The 13,347-nt window shown below is 45.3% G+C and overlaps 1 protein-coding gene across 2 annotated transcripts in view; it reads left to right on the forward strand.

Moving 5' to 3' along the window:
* Positions 1 to 13,347, forward strand: part of LOC126475922 (organic cation transporter protein-like) — a 416,650-nt gene that overhangs the window by 252,137 nt on the left and 151,166 nt on the right. Inside the window, exon 1 of one of the 2 annotated variants that reach the window (XM_050103505.1) lies at positions 6,101 to 6,236. The exons of the other annotated variant lie outside the window; for it this stretch is intronic. The gene's annotated coding sequence lies outside the window, so the exon portion shown is untranslated. Of the gene's footprint in view, positions 1 to 6,100; positions 6,237 to 13,347 lie in introns of those variants that run through there. 2 annotated transcript variants of the gene reach the window in all.

Genomic DNA, 13,347 nt, shown 5'->3' on the forward strand with positions numbered 1-13,347 from the left:
GGACTGCATCGTTTGCGATGGTGCCAAGAGCTTAAGGAACGGGCTAACAAGCAGTGGTATCACGCGCTCGGATTACAGCAGATCCGGTCTGGATAGTGGTCGTGGTCGTACCCTCCTCCAGCTCTTTGAACACGGTACACCCATAGCTCAACATTTTTGAGAGACTGTACTATTTCCCCATGTGCTTCTTTTCAATGGTGGATTCGGCCCTGGCTTTATTTTTATGAATGACACTACGTGACCACATAGAGGCTCAAAATGGCTCTGAGCACTAAGGGACTTAACATCTGAGGTCATCGGTCCCCTAGAACTCAGAGCTACTTAAACCTAACTAACCTAAGGACATCACAGACATCCATGCCCGAGGCAGGATTTGAACCTGCGACCGTAGCAGTCGCGCGGTTCCAGACCGAAGCGCCTAGAACCGCTCGGCCACACCGGCCGACTATGGCATAGAGATCGAGGACTCTCGGAACGAAAGGATATTCAGCGAATACTCTGCCTTGCCAGTCCTTCCGACTTAAATCCCACCGAGAATGTGTGGGATGCGTTGGGGAGGCGTATTGTAGCACGTCCACGTGCACCAATAACCGTCCATCTGTTATCAACCGCGCTGGTAGAGGACTGGAACACCTTACAACAAGAACTTACCAACCTTGTGCCAGCATAGAAGTATTTGCGGAGCATGCATTGCCTTCCGTGATGATCACACACTCTAGAAGAACCATGCCGCACCATTTCTAACGTCCACGAGGCCGTCGCGAATTGCGGTGACTTAAGCGTGATTGTCTTCGAATAAGTGCCATTTCTGTTCGTCTCATTACGTATTTCTTTCAGTTACTTTCTGTAATATATTGTGGCAGTTCTTTACAACTGTGGTCCAGATTTCATGGAGCTGTGCTAGTTGACAGTGACATATCATGCGAAAGCTACGTATATCATTAAGTTTTGCGCACCAGCGTATATATGACCTGTTTTCACAACAGGGATGCATATACTGCTGAGCCAAGCTAAAAGTGCCAACTACCTACCGCGAGATTGAATGCCGTCTGGTAGCTTCGCCGGCACATGACACGGTAAGGAAAGTATATACGCTGGTCAGAAACGAATATGCAATCACTTTACCGCCTATTCGGGCTATAAAATGGAAAAAAACCATTGAAGTAAGCGACTTTGACAAAGGACAGATTCTCACAGCCCAGCGCCTGGGAATTAGCGCTCTGAGCCCAGCGCCTGGAGAAGCTGTTCAGCTATTTCTGTGCTACCGTCGTGAGCATTTACGGGAAGCGATTGAAGTACGGTGAAATGAGTAGGCGAGAAGATGTTGGACGTACACGTCCACCCCTCATCACAGAACGTGGAGATAAAAGGATTACCGACTCTCTAAAGCGGGATAGGTAGCGGTCTGTGGCAGATCTCACTAAAAGTACAATGCTGCTGCGGGCGCAAGTGTTAACGTAGCACACCTTTCAAACGCTATTGTTGAACACGGGACAGTAGACAATCCCTAAGTTTTCCCTTGTTGACGCGATGACATCATCAATTATGACAGCAGGGGCACAATCATCGAGAATGGAAACATGTCGCCTGGTCGGAAGGATCACGTTTGTTGTTGCGTCAACCGACGGCATTTTCCAGTGGAAAACCTGTGCGGATTACAAGGCCGAAATTATACTACAGTGGTTTTAGGAGATACAGAACTCTCGTTGATGTCTTGGTCACCAAATTCGCTTGATCTGAATCCAACGGAACACATCTGGGACGCTATCGGGCGCTAGCTATGCGCACATAAATCAACGGACCGAAATTTAGCGTACTTATGAGACTGAATGCAGACATCTGGTGTCAGTTATCTCCGTAAGCCCACCAAGGACCAGTAGACCTCGTGGCACACAGAATAGCTGCTTTTGCGCACTCCAAAGGTGAACCAGCAGGCTATCAACATATACACACACTGGGGTGACAAAGTCACGGAATAGCGATATGCACATAAACAGATGGCGATAGTAGCTCCTACACAAGGTAAGAAAGGGCAGTGCATTGGCGGCGCTGTCATTTGTACTTAGATGAGTCATGTTCAAAAGTTTCCGACGTGATTATGGGGGCACCACGGGAATTAGGACTCTGAACGCGGAATGCTAGTTACAGCTAGACGTATTGGACATTCCATTTTGGAAACTGTTGGGGAATTCAATATTCCGAGATCCACAATGTCAAGAGTGTGCCGAGAATACCAAATTTCAGGCATTACCTCTCACTGCGGACAAAGCAGTGGCCAACGACTTTCCCTTAACCACCGAGATCAGCGGCGTTTGCGTAGACTTTTCAGTGCTAACAGACAAGCTACACTGCGTGAAATAACCGCAGAAATCAATGTGGGACGTACGACGAACATATCGGTTACGACAGTGCGGAGAAATTTGGCGTTAATGGGCTATGTCAGCAGCGGACGCGAGTGCCTTTGCTAACAGCACGCCATCGCTTGCATCGCCTCTCCCGGGCTCGTGATCTTATCTGTTGGATCCTAGACAACTGGAAAACCGTGGCCTGGTCAGACGATTACCGATTTCAGTTGCTAAGAGCTCATGGTAGGAGTCGTGTATAGCGCACATCCCACGAAGCCATGAACCCAAGTTGTCAATAAGGCACTGTGCAAGGTGGTGCTGGCTCCATAATGGTGTGGGCTGTGTTTGCATGGAATGGACTACGTCCTCTGGTCCAACGAACCTATCATTGACTGGAAATGGTTACGTTCGGCTACTTGGAGACCATTTGCAGCCATTCATGTATTTCATGTTCCAAACAACGATGTCATGTCATCGGGCCACATTTGTTCGCTATTCATTTGAGACACATTCTTGACAAGTGAAACGAATGATTTGGCCATCCAGATCGCCCGGCATGAATCCCATCGAACATTTATGGCACATATTCGAGAGGTCAGTTCGTGCATAGAATTCTGCACTGGCAACACTTCGGCAATTAAGGACGGCTATACAGGCAGTATGGCTCAGTGTTTCTACAGGAGTCTTCCAACGACATGTTGAGCACATGCGACTTGGAACTTCTATACTACGCTGCTCAAAAAGAGATCCGACACGATATTAATAAGTGTCCCATAACTTTTGTCACCTTAGTGTATACATCTACATTATTACTCTGCAATTTACAGTTAGGTGCATGGCGGAGAGTCATCAAACCACCTTCAAGCTATTCTCTAACGTTCCACTCATGAACAGCTAAACTAACACTTAAATCTTCTTGTGCGATGTTTGATATCTCTCGAACGGAGGAGCCGCGCAATCCGTGACATGGCGCCTCTAACCACGCGGTCACTCGGCGCGGCTTTGCTCTCTGTCCATATTCTGTACTCATTAGACTGTTCGCTCTAGTAATAGGTCCTGTAGTTCTTCTTCACTTTCACTGAGGATGGCAATGTCATCAGCAAGTCTTAACATTGATATTCTTTCACCCTGAGTTTTAATGCATCTCTTTAACCTTGCTTTTATTTCTGCCATTGCTTCTTCGATGTATAGATTGAACAGTAGTGGCGAATGACTACATCCCTGTGTTTCATGGTGGTCAGATCCTACGAACGTGTCTTTATTTTTCTTCATTCTTGCTTCAATTATCAATCGCAACATCAGAACTGCCTCTCTAGTGCCTTTACCTTTCCTAAAGCCAAACTAATTGTCCTCTAAGAGATCAACAATTTTCTTTTCCATTCTTCTGTAAGCTATTCTTGTCAGCAACTTAGATGCATGAGCTGTTTAGCTCACGCACTTGTCAACTCTTGGAATGTTGGGAATTGTGCTGACGATGTTTTTCTGAAAGTCGGATAGTATATCGCTAGTCTCATTTTGAACTTTTCTGTGTGCTGAGTCAGTCCTTCCGACAGTCATTTCTTTTTTAGATTTCTTCACATTTTTTGCCTTAGCTTCCCTGCATGTCATTTCGTTTTTAAGTGACTTGTATTTCTGAATTTCCCTGGACATTTTTGTAAATATTTCTTTCGTCGATCACCTGAAGTACTTCTTCTGTTTTCCCATAGTTTCTTCGCAGTTACTGTCCTAGTAATACAGCGGTGATTGGTCTGGGATGTAAATATCTCGGCGATGTCCTCTGCAATCTCTTAGTCCCTCTATGTCGAGAGCCAGCTTCTGTGGCCGCCAAGACTTTAATAGCAGTCGCGGTTGAAATTGTTGTTGCACAATATGTTCTCTGCGGCTTCTTTGATGATAAGAGTCTCGTTATGTTGATCTACGGGACAAGATTTATGTTTGGTCTCAGTGTACACAAATAGCTTACCCCGGGCCATCGGCAGACGTTGGACACAATTTCTGGGGACCTGTAGACAACGGGACCTGGTGAAGACAGTTGAAGTTATCGTCCAGAGTCCTAATTTTAATTCCAATTTGACATGGCAAGGATACCCAGGATACTTTAAACTTGATATCGTCGCGAGTGACTTCGTTGTCGTATGCTGTCAATTCTTCCTGAAGACTCTTTTAGGCTCTTGAAATAACTCTTACAAAACAGAACCGTATTACCTGCACTGATGGAAAAGTATTGTTGTTGTCTACTCCAAGGAAGAGAACGGGCTGTATGAGACCTGACAGATTAAAAATTTCATGGTTTCTTCCAGCTCAGTACCCCAGTAGTCTTAAGGGGAACGGGGGGGGGGGGGGGGGGAGGAGGAATCCCTATGGTTCGATCATTGGGATTGAGATTACTTTATTTCTAGGACAATGTAGTCCGTTTCCCTAGACAATAATTAAAATTTTTTGTATGTACATGGATCTATGTGCATTTGAAACTGTTCTTCACAAACAACTTTTAATCAAATTGCGTACCTATCGAGTATCGTCACAGTTGTGCAGTTAGATTCGTGATTTTCTGCCAGAAAGGGCACAGTTTATAGTAAAAAAAAAGGAAACAAAAGTAATATTTTCCGTTTAGATATGATATTTGTGGTAACTGACTATAAACAATAAAAAGTGTCAGGTCTCCCACGTGAGTAGTAAAAGGAATCCGTTAAATTTTGGTTACACGATAAATAACACAAATTCAGTAATACCTGTGGATTACAGTTACGAACAACTTAAACTGGAACCATAACACTGACGAAGACGAACCAAAGACTGTGTTTTATTGGCAGAAAACTTAGAAGATACAACTAATCTACTAAAGAGACTATGTAAATTACGCTTTTCCGTGTTCTTTTGGAGTATATTGCTGCGCGAGTTGCGGTAATAGTCATTAAAAACAAAGGCGTTTCTCGTTGCGGCGAGATTTTTTCACAAAATTTCAGTCACCAACTTTCTCCTCCGAATGCTAAATTTTTGTTGTCTTCCATCTTCATAGGGATAAATGGCCATCGTAATAAAATAAGAGAAATCAAAGATCGTACGGAAAAAATTGAAGTGTTCGATTTTCCCTCGTGCTACTCGAGGTTCGAACGGTAGAGAAATGTTGCGAAAGTGGTTCGATGAACCCTATCCCAAGCACGTGACTATGAACTGCAGAGTAATCCTGTAGATATAGATGTATGTGTGGATGTGAGTGTGGTTACGAAATTTGTGTGCTCGAATATGAGTCTTGTGTGCTATTACTGCACCAGTACGTTTGGTGCGAGTGTAGTAACAAGTGATTCTTCTCATCCGGTGGCCCGTAAAAGAAATTTATTAACAGCGATATAGCGACGATGAAGTGTTACAGATAATCAAACGACCGCCACTGGTCGGATTCATCGCAACTACGAAGACACTCAGCGCCACGACGGAGCTTCTAGCGAGCCACTGCCATCTCTGTGTCTGTCTTGGTACCTGCGTACCAGAAGCAGGCAGTTGCGTGACGCACCCATATAAATCCATTTTGCTGATTCACGCGCTCGAAAAAGAAAAAAACATCAGCTGACAGTCGGCGGCGACCAATCAGGCGCTTACGTTACGGTAAATACGATCGCGCTTGCTTTGCGTAGGACAGTGAAACAGCTGGGGGTGGTAGGGTCGCAGGGGGAGACGGGAGGGAGTAGAGCTCACGGGCAGGTGCGAGCCGGCGCCTATCTGGCGAAGAAACGCTCGCAGGTGGCACGCAGCGAACTGCACAGGGCACAGTATTCGCTCCTGCTCTGATAAGATACCGAAGCAGGACGACAGCGTGTCTCTAGGCTCGATGCCCGAAATTACTGCCTCCTTGTACGCTTGACGTTTCGTACGCGCCTTGCCGTGTCTGAGGTAAGTCGAAGCCATAGCCCACGTACCGCTTATTACCGCTACGAACGCGCGATTCTGAAGTCTCCGTTTCATTATTGACAAGCACAATCTAAGTTTTGCACTTGCTAAGCTTAGTATCGGTTGTAGATTCGAATAAGGACGTCACAGACGTCCTTTTATCGGTATCGAAGTCGGAGGCTGCAGAACTCTTTTGTCGAACTCGGACATGAGCGGGCATGAGCGCCGGCCGGAGTGGCCGAGCGGTTCTAGGCGCGTCAGCCTGGAACCGCGCGACCGCTACGGTCGCAAGTTCGAATCCTGCCTCGGGCATGGATGTGTGTGCTGTCCTTAGGTTAGTTAGGTTTAAGTAGTTCTAAGTTCTAGGGGACTGATGACCTCCGATGTTAAGTCCCTTAGTGCTCAGAGCCATTTGTTATTTCTGAATAGTAACAGTACTGTGTAAAAATGTAAGTTTATTTTGGTAAAAAGAATCTTCAGTAGCCAAGATCTCATTAATTCGCCTTTACTTTTGACAACCGGTTTCGACAGATGTAAATGTCATCGTCTGGTCTTAAAAAAAAGTTTTGTTACTAAACGGGTTCATTGTAAGCTAGAGTCTAATGCCATGTTGCCATGGTGGATAAAATGTAGCACTTCATACAAAGGTTTATCAGGAATAAAACAATTGCAGTTAAAAGCGCCGTGTGCACATATCCATGTCCATACAGGTAGCGCTCACAGATGATCCTTAATTCTTAAAATTCACAATAACTAACAATCATCTGTGAGCGCTACCTATTCCGACATGGTCATGTTCACAAGGCGCTTTATAACTGTAATTGTTTTATTCGTGACAAACCTTTGTATGAAGTGCGATAGTTTATCCACCATGATGACATGGTATGAGGCTCTAACTCACAATGAACACGTTAACGTAACAAAATTTTTTTGAAGACGAAACCGGTTGTCCAGTAACAAGACGAATTTATGTGATCTTGGCTGTTGAAAGTTTTTATCAAGATAAAGAGATCACTCTTTCTAATTTCCCAACATGAGAAAATTCAGGTAAGTTTACTTGTATAACAAAACACGCCACCATAGATGCGTTCGCCTATACGGTGGCACTCGGCACATGCATAGCCGGTCCGAATCCTAGTATTGAATGAAATTTTCACTTCCGGCATTTTGCTGGCAAGGGGCGGAGATGTGGCGGCGCAGAGTTATCGATCATCGGATTTTGCCCGAATATTCAGGATTAAATTCCAAAACTCTCCGCAGCGAGGGCATGTGACAATGTTGATGGTGATCCATTCGTCGGAGGGCGATGTCAAACTTAGTGTTACTCGAGAGGAGTAGGCTAAGTCCTGGTACGAGGATTCACCCTCGACCTTCTGTCTCCATTACGTAACATAAACAAAAACCCTCACTGTACACACATTCCTTACACTCCTCTAAACTCAACAGGTCCTCTAAACACAGCACACACTCGGTGCGAGGGAGACGGTGCGGCTATTATGCATTCACCATCGGGTATCTTGCGTAGCGACCGTGAGAATAAGATAAGGAAGCTAGGGCACGTAAGAGACATACAGATGATCAGATTTCCCTCACTCCATATGCGAATGGAATAGGATAGAAAATCTCTAATACTGATACGAGGGTCGTTGAGCTATGCAAAGTACAGTGGTTTGCGGATTATCCATATAGATTTATTTACCTGCAAGGTATATTAATTTGTTACTGAAATCAAACTGCAATAACATCATTGAAACCCAAATGTAATCTGTATCCACACACACAGGCATATAAGGGCTGTCCCTCGAGGAATGATTAATCTTGAGAGATTTGACATAAACGATAATTCGAAGCAGAAAAGCGTAGTAAACATGGATTTTAAAATGCATATATTGAGAGCTATGAGGACTTAGTCTTCGCTACTGTGGAACGCATCTCTTGCTGAACGAGTGCTCATAACTCTTACGATATGCAATTTAGGGCCGTTGTTTTTGGGAAAAAGTGCTCATAGCTCTTAAGGTATGCTCTTTAGAGTCCATGTTTACTACACTTCTTTCCTTCAAATGATTGTCCCTGTCATATCCCAGAATTTTGACCATTCCTTCTTGGACACGTTACGGTAGTACATAAATGCTATCTGATCAAAAGTATCTCGACTTTTTTTTTGCATCAGTTTTATGGCTCGTTTGATGCGGCCCACCACGACTTCCTCTCCTGTGCCAACCTTTTCATCTCAGAGTAGCAATTACAACCTACGTCCTTAATTATTTGCTGGATTATTCCAATCTCGGTCTTCCTCTACAGCTTCCTCTAATCCCATGTAAATTATTCCCTCATGTCTTAACAGATGTCCTATCGTCCTAATCCTTCTTGTTGTCAGTGATTTCCATTTTTTCCCCTCGAACATTCTGTTGAGAAACACTCCGTCCCTCACCTTACCAGTCCATCTAATTTTCAACATTCGTCTCACTAATATGGCGTATGTCCATCCTCGACCTCTCTACCGTCTTTGACTCTACTGATGACACTTTCAGTGAGATTTCCGAATGTCTGTGGAAGAATGGCAGTCCATTCTCCCTCGGGTGCCAAAACCAGAGAAAGTAGTTGGTTGGTTTGTTTGGGGGAGGAGACCAGACAGCGAGGTCATCGGTCTCATCGGATTAGCGAAGGACGGGGAAGGAAGTCGGCTGTGCCCTTTCAAAGGAACCATCCCGGCATTTGCCTGGAGCGATTTAGGAAAATCACGTAAAACCTAAATCAGGATGGCCGGACGCGGGATTGAACCGTCGTCCTCCCGAATGCGAGTCCAGTGTGCTAACCACTAGAAAAGGTAGTGATTTGGACGCTGAGTTTGGAGCGAAGCCAATATTCTAACTCACTGAAAATGTTTTCCAGTAGGTACAGTCGGTAGTCTGGGCAGGCCAGTCCGTGTTAGGAATGGTATTGTCTCACAGATGGTGCTTTTGACAGGGCGCATTGTCATGCTGATACAGTCATCGTCTCCGAACTGCACCTCTGCTGTACCCAGTACACAGTGCTATAAAATGTGTTCATATCCCTCAGCTTTTAGCGTTTTATTATGCCCAATAAAGGCACCACACCCTGCCCACGAGAAACACCCCCTACCGTACACATGATGGCAGGTAACGTTCTCCAGCTGTTGATCAAACTCAAACACTTCTATCGGATTGCCACAGGGTACAGCGTGGTCACCACTCGAAATCACTCGTTTCCAGTCGTCCAGCAACCATTGCTATCGCACGTTACACCATTTCATCTGTCGCTTGCACTGAGTGTAGAAATGTGTGGCTTAAGAGGAGCTGCTCGGCCCTGCACTCCATTCCTTTTAACTCCCTACGCACAGCCATTGTCATAGCTGCGCTGGTGGTAGCACATTGTGACAATTTTTACACTCACCCTACGCAATGCTCGACGGGTCCTCTCCGCCTGTACATAAGGTCAAAAATGGTTCAAATGGCTCTGAGCACTATGGGACTTAACATCTGAGGTCATCAGTCCCCTAGAACTTAGAATTACTTAAACATAACTAACCTAAGGACATCACAAACATCCATGCCCGAGGCAGGATTCGAACCTGCGACCGTAGCGGTCTCGCGGTTCCAGACTGTAGTGCCTAGAACCACTTGGCCACCCTGGCCGGCTACATAAGGTCCATCTGGTCTTGGTTCAGTATGGGCGATTCCATTCCACAGTCAGATCACGTCGACTTGGGCTGCTTTGGAAGGGTTGCAATGTGTGTGATGGATTTGTTACTCAGGTGACATCCAATAAAGTCACTGAGCTCTCCTAGCTGATCAATTCTGCTGTTACACTCCTCACGTCCTAGTATACTGACAAATTCGCCTTTCGTGACGTCTAGGGCTCAGTGCCGCATAGCATATGAATATCTGGATACTTTTTGTTGTGTCTCCGTCGCCACGGTTGTGTCTCCGTCGCCACGGTTGTGTCTTCGTCGCCACTGTACAGTCTTGTACGATAGGAATCAATAGAGAGGATGTTGTTTGGTGGCCAGTATCCTCTTTCTGCAACACAACTTCACACATGAATTAACAGGGTTTTTTGTTTACATAAACAGGAAGCTACTAATCTTTGAGTCCATGTGTTGTGGTACAAGCTCTTCCACAGTAGCTTCACTGCTGGTGAAGTAAAAGTCCCGCTATGCGATGAACGACAGACACCAAACTGGAATGCGAGTTGGTGCATCAGTGACAGCTAGTTACCGAGCGACTGCACTAGTGACTTGAGACTGAGCCCTCTGGTGAGCGGCGGTGATCTAAATATTTGTGGTCGAGAGGACGTTGGCGGCGTGTTGCTTGCCTGTCTGTCTTTGGCCTCTCTCCAGATAGGTGTGCTTCATCCAGCGCCTACTTTTGATCTTCTTGCTACATCCTTACTGACTGGTGTGCTGGCGACAGCTTACGCCATGACACTTTTGATCTGATAGTGTTTTTAGGATATCTTAAATTGCAGCTACTTTAGACTGTGAAGGTAGTGCTTTATTGTAGCACTGTAACTTTACGTGTCACCTAAGTGTGTGTTCTACTGTAATTGTGGTGCTAAAACAAATAACGCTGTACTGAAACTGATAAGTTAGTAGTATACTGAATGTCCAATTAAAGTGAATCCGTAGGCCGTTCTGTCGTGAAACCACCGAGAAGAATTGACATAGTGAAGAGGACAGAATGTGATCCATAAAGGGCCAGGATAGATAGGCCATTAAATTTTATGGAAGGTCTGTCTGGGCAACATGAATTTCAAATGCAAAACAGATGGTACTGCATTTTAAGAGTCAGACCACAATGCCAATGGAGGGTAAGGAGCGGCACAGTGCAAAACGGGTATGGAAAATGGAATAAATCCGGAAATTTTCTACTTCTGATCTTGCCTCTGTTTTATGACAACATATTACCCAAATAAAAAGTGAATTTCGAGTACCTCACAGAGTAAACATGAGATAGGGTACAGTAAGAAGCAGTGACAGCTTTTGCCACCATCTGAAAGGATAGCGTCCCATCAGCACTGCACATACGGATTCGAAGGAAAACACTGGTTCGAGAATTGTGCAAATGTGTCGTGTGGACGTGATTAGCATTAAACAGTAAAAGATCTTTCCTAACAGTCTGTTGTTGGTAGCAAATGAAAAAAAGGAAGTAATTCCACTTTGTTGCTGTTCGTGGGAGACGTTAGGGGTGTTTTACGCTCTTTCTCTCTCTCTCTCTCTCTCTCTCTCTCTCTCTCTCTCTCTCTCTCACACACACACGTCTCACATAAAAATGGAGAAAATTTATTTGTAGGTTGTTTGACGATATGCTAAGTATTCATATAGTTCTGACCTAGTCAGATAATGTACATTGCGCAATTATGAGAATCTTAGTTCCGCCGTACTTCGCTGACTCTCGCCGATAAAACGAAGTCGTTTGGTACAAGGTTTCTCTGCAAAGTAATGCCATCAGTTTAATTGTGTCACCAGTTGAATTGGTTGGAGCGCGATCTACCCGCCCGGACTAATGGGTGAGGGCTGTTAACTTCCTACGCGGCCAGCCCCAGTTTGCCCCGCGCTCCCGGAGAGTCATGTATCAGGACCTGCCCCTATGTTTAATAGTCCTTGTCCACATGCTATCCAGCGTGCACTTGAACCGTGGTAAGGAATCAAATGCTACCTGAAACTTGGGCAACACATTGCCGAAATGGCAAGGTGTTTCTGATAACCTGAGATGACTTCAACGTCGAAAATCGCTGTGGACGTCCTCCAATGTCGAAAAGTCAAAGTGCAACTCGTGTGCGTGAACTTTTGAACGCAGCCAGTAGAATTAGTATTCGTTTGATAGTTCAAACTATGTTGGTGCTCAAAAGGCTGAGAAAAGGTCGCGCACGTCAGACCACACATCCTGGACGCTCCACCAAGACAATGCTCCCAGCCACGCCGCCTTCTTGGGGAGGGACTATCTGGCAGAAAACGACGCGATAACGCTGCGCCAGCCCCCTACATTGACGACATCGCTCCGGCAATCTTTTTATCCTAGTCTGGCTCAAGATATCCTTCAAAGGACACCGTTTCGAGACAATTGACAACGTGAAAGTTGCTGCTGCGCCTGTCCCAAAGAACAGTTCAATCCAGGCCGTCCAGGACGCCTACAACGCTTGGAAATCCCGCTGGCAAAAATGTACTGACGCAAGAGTGCTGTATTTCGAAGAATTTTGATGCATTGTACTGTTCTGAACAATAAATTAGTTTTTTTTCTGGACTTCATGACATCACTTTCCGGACAAACCTTGTATTGCGTGTGGCTTGTATGACAAAGCCACACTCTAATGTCACTGTTCCATTTAAGCAATAAAAAGCCACACTACATGGCATTGACTTTTTCAGTTTTATTCTTCGTTGCCTTCTAGTGTTTTCGAAAAAGCAACGCATTAAAGAAAAGGATACTCGAGAGGCGACCTACTCTTTTATCGTCTACATGGCGAGATTCAAAGTTCTTAATCAACAATTGTTGTTCGCCTGTTGTTTGAAAAGAGTCGTCTACCTCTCTACGTTTTGGATTGTATGTATAGCCGTTTTCCTCAGTAAGAAATTTTGAGTTTGTTTGCTCGATCCTGTGATAAACCTCCTATTCTAGTTCACTATTTACTGGAATCATAGATATACAGTAATCGATACAACAATAGATAGCACCGCTATTGTCGTCTTGGTCGGCGCAGTAGTCTCACTAAACTTGTGTCTGTGATTTGTAGGCCGGCCGCTGTAGTCGAGCGGTTCTAGGCGCTTCAGTCCGGAACAGCGCTACTGCTACAGTCGCAGGTTCGAATCCTGCCTCGGGCATGGATCTGTGTGATGTCTTAGGTCAGTTAGGGTTAAGTAGTTCTAAGTCTAGGGGACTGATGACCTCAGATGTTAAGTCCCATAGTGATTAGAGCCATTTGAATGATTTAACATTTATACACAGCAAACATCCTATGGTTTGTGATGTGGGCACTTCGTAAATCACTATAATTTTTCTTGTCCGCCACCGTAGCGCAGCGGTAGCGTTACCGCCTACTGTGCAAGGGGGCGCGGGGCCGATTGCCATACGGCGGCCGACCCCCCCCCCCCCCC

This window comes from Schistocerca serialis, chromosome 1, assembly GCF_023864345.2.
Source record: "Schistocerca serialis cubense isolate TAMUIC-IGC-003099 chromosome 1, iqSchSeri2.2, whole genome shotgun sequence".
Taxonomy (NCBI): domain Eukaryota; kingdom Metazoa; phylum Arthropoda; class Insecta; order Orthoptera; family Acrididae; genus Schistocerca; species Schistocerca serialis.